The sequence below is a fragment of the Camelus ferus genome, chromosome 3 (genome assembly GCF_009834535.1).
Source record: "Camelus ferus isolate YT-003-E chromosome 3, BCGSAC_Cfer_1.0, whole genome shotgun sequence".
NCBI classification, from domain to species: domain Eukaryota; kingdom Metazoa; phylum Chordata; class Mammalia; order Artiodactyla; family Camelidae; genus Camelus; species Camelus ferus.
The window spans coordinates 114,815,952-114,820,167 of record NC_045698.1 but is presented as its reverse complement, the minus strand read 5'-3'; the positions used below and the strand labels follow the sequence as shown (position 1 = coordinate 114,820,167).

At 39.2% G+C, this 4,216-nt stretch overlaps 1 pseudogene; it reads right to left on the bottom strand.

The window, feature by feature from the left end:
* Positions 1-3,148: 3,148 nt before the first annotated feature.
* Positions 3,149-4,216, bottom strand: LOC102512743 (annotated as a pseudogene).

Sequence of the window (4,216 nt, the reverse complement as noted above, 5' to 3'; positions counted from 1 at the left end):
CTCCCATCATTTTCCTGGTTTTGCATGATGGCATTCCCTTTATATTTATTCATTCTACCTTTTTCAGGGCGAGAAACATGTGTGCTTACAGAGGGTCTGACACTCAGATAGTCCCCTTGCTTGGTTTAATCCTCTGTGTTTGCCAACTTGAAATTCTTAATAAGTTTATTTCTGAGTCTGCATGTAAGCAGAAGAGCTGCACTGGTGGCAGCATTAGCATTCAGTTTTGGTCCAGCAGCAGGAATTGTAGATATTGGCAAAGGTACCAATTAGCCTGGCCTTTTCATGTGCACACAGACACAGTAGAGAGATCAGGGCACCACAGGAACCCGAGTGACTGGTTGGGTTGAAACGTGGGTGCAGGGAGGTGGTGGTATTGACAACAGTAGTTGCAGATTCAACAACAAGGGTAGAGCTGACCACTGCCTAGGAGATGGAAGGAGCTTTGCCTGGCAGGAACCCATGGTGCAGGTGATGTAAAGAGATTGTTGACTGAAACAAACGCACAGCCTAAAAGTTGAGAGTTATGTTTTATTCGGCGGACAACTCTGAGGACTCAGCCTAGGATGACAGCCTCTCAGATGGCTCTGAGGGTCTGCTCCCAGGAGGCAGGGGAGGAGCCGGGATATATGGGAGCTTTACAGCAAAAGCCAGGTAGTCAGAACATTAAAAGATTACTTGTTAACTGAAGAACCTAGGCATCTCAAGTTAAAGAATTTAGGGCTTTTCTATGTATGGGAGGAAGCAAGCATTTGGGCTCATTGAATTCATTCCTTTGACAAGCACCTAGCTATCTAGGGCCAGTGTCCTGTCCTTTCTTATTCTGAGTCCCCTGAGGGTGCACCACTGTGAGTGGCTGCAGAGGCTGGGCTGCAGGCTTGTCCTCACTGGGGGGTGGCGGGAGCCGCTAATGACTTGATGGCTTCAGCATTCTTTGTTTGCTGATATGGTTTGAATATTGTTCATTCACAATATAAAATGAATTTGAAAGATTACTGATGGAAAATAACACTCTTTTCCTATAAAATTTCAGAAAATAATTATTAACAAAAAATTTCAGCAATTTACCTTGCATTGGAGAAAGCAGTGATAAAATGAGTGAAGTGACATTTGAAACACAAAGGAACCTCTGGTTTCTTATACAAAGTACACAAATTACCAGAAATTTGAGAGGAATCATTAAAATACCAGTAATCAAATTTATATTTTAAATGAAATTCAGATTTACATGAAATGGACTTGGAATTGATGAGTTGAAATGGCTTCATGAGATAAATCTTTTAAGAAAAAAAATTCTTCTTGAGAATCATCAAAACTTTGAGTGCACAAATAGATATTTTGGTATAATTTATCAGAAATTCAGCCCAATGTTTTCGCAACCTATAAACACTCTTAATAACTCCAGTAACAAAAGCATAAAGATTCTTTTAAAATTAAAAAATTAAAATAATCAAAAATTAGTTGCAAGATAGCATTTATCACCAGCGACTGAAATCACTTTCTACTACGTTTATCATCTCTATTAATTTTACCAAATTATACATTTTGATAAAAATAAACTCAGAGAAAAATGAGACTCAAACCTTATAATTAACAGATATATTGGACAAGAAAATATTTCTTTTGACTGTGTATAAAATCGGACACAAAATATTGTTTGCAATTTTTATTGCATTTTATAATTTCATAACTAAGAAAATAAAGTCGAGAAAAAACTACTTTTGAGCAACTATAGTGGTACCATTTTCTGCTTTTATGAACAAGAAGCTTTGTATTTTTCACTGTGTGCTATGCCCTGCAAATTATGCAGGATATGAACCTTCCCTTTCTTGCCACACCTGAGTGGTAAGGAGCATTTCTGCACTTATCACTGATGGACAACGAAAACAATTTACCCAGAAAGTTTATTTGAGCTGATGGATTTTTATTGGAGGAAGTGTGGGACCTGGCTAGGAAAATAACTAAGCCATAATATGAATGGCTAAAATGAGTTCATAAGTTAACTTTTCTCAGCCTGCTTTAGTAGAGCTATGGGATGTAGTGAGTGGAGAATGAAATGCCATCTGAGAGACATTATCTAGTGTAAGAATTGCAGTGGCAACTTGGGGCGTAAGCTGAGTAGGTTATGAGTTTGGGAGATGGTTGCAAGAAGATCCTCGCCATTTCCAATTTCCACTAATTAAACTAAACCATTGAACCACTAGTCTTAAAATTAACTTCAGTTTCCTTGGTCTCTGTTGGCATCTCCAGGTCCATATTGATCCCCGGGTATACCTGATATTAAATCACTTCCCTAGGATGCACTATAATGGGAGAATTCTGCCGGCAGGAAGAGACAGTTGGCATGCACTCAGAGGATCAGAAAAAAAAATGGTTTATTCCGCACTAGTGCTGGCCCAGCGGAGTCACCACCAAAGGCTGAGCTCCCGGCTCGGGTTTTGATTGCTTCTTATACATGTTAGGGACCTCTTGGGCCAAGGGCAGTAAGTTTCTCAATGGCTACTTTGGGCTGATACAAGAAGCAAGCAAGATTACAGAAGCCAACAGCATGACAGTGCAAGCAACGGGGTGTTTTATCTTTGCTTAACTTTTCTTCCTCACATCACCCTAAAAGAAACACAAACTTGACATTTTCCCTTCAGAATGGTATAAGGACTTCAGAATCTCTGTTGAAGTCTCAGCTAAACCTCCGAAATGAAGTTTCCATATCCTGAAGGAAAGAAAAAGATGTTACTGGTAATTATAGTTCCGTTATGGGAAGAACAAGAAGTTTTCTGACTTTTAATCTGACCTAGACATTCAGAAAACATGTTTTAAACATTTAGGAAAATAAATGGAAAATAGTAGATTTATAACGCTAAATGATAATTTCAGTTATCATTTTCATTACTACGTGACAAAAAGAATTTGCATTGAGAACATACCAGCAAAAAAAAAAAAATTTTTTTTGAAATTGATGGGAAAAACACACAATGAAGAATACAAAGAAAAAGTCTTGATATGATATATATATTATATATATGCAAGTGATGCCCAGATATGAATAATATTCTCCACCACTAGATTAATTTTATTCTTGGCATTTAAAGGTAAAATAACTTTTAAATTGCTATATGATGATGAATGGATTTATATCCAACTCCTGCTACTAATGCAAAATTTCTGTCCACATTTTCACAAAGCAGATTTGCTGAATTACTCTTCTCAGAGCTCCCATCAGCCTCCTTGTTTCTCAGGCTATAGATAATAGGGATTGAGCATTGGGGTCAGGACTGGTATAGAAGACAGCCAGAACTTTGTCCTCTGCTGGAGATCTGAGATATCTTGGGCGCAGATAAGTGTAAACAAAGGGCGCATAGTAGAGAGTCACCACAGTGAGGTGGGCGCTGCAGGTTGAATAGGCCCTCTTCCTCCCTTCTGCTGAGCGCATGCGGTAGACAGCAAGGAGAACGCAGCCGTAGGAACATGCAATCCCAATGAAAGGCAACAAAAGGAAGAGGCTGGTGCTCACAAACACCGTGTACTCATAGACCCACGTGTCCATGCAGGCCAGAGTCAGCATGGCTGGGACATCACAGAAGAAATGATTGATGGCCCTGGACCTGCAGTAAGGGATGTGGAGGGCATACGTGGTGTGGGCACAGGAGTTGATAGAGCCCATTATCCAAGATCCTGTTATCATCAACACACACACTCTTCTGCTGATCCTCATGGGATAGTGCAGAGGGAAGCAAATGGCCACATAACGATCATAAGCCATGGAGGCCAAAAGCAATCCTTCCACTCCTGCTAAAGTCAAGAAGAAGAAGCTCTGAATCCCACACCCAATGAAGGAGATAGACTTGTTTCCAAACAGGAAATTGGAGGCCATTTTGGGGACAATGGTGGAGATGTAGTTCAGGTCAATTAGGGATAACTGACAAGTAAAAAGTACATGGGTTTATGAAGATGAGTGTCCAGACAGATGAGAAGGATCATGGAGAGGTTGCCAAATAGAGCCACTAGGAAAATGAGAACAATGAGAGTAAAAAGAAACAGGCCAATTCTTGAAGAGGGGAGCAATCCCAATACGATGAAATCAATTGATGTTTGATTATAATTTTCCATGGAGCATTCATATAAATTTTCCTAAAGGTAGATAAAAGAGTAAGTTAAGTTTTAAACAATAAGATATTTTTATTATTTACTCAGACAGTATAGTATTCAAATTTTTAGC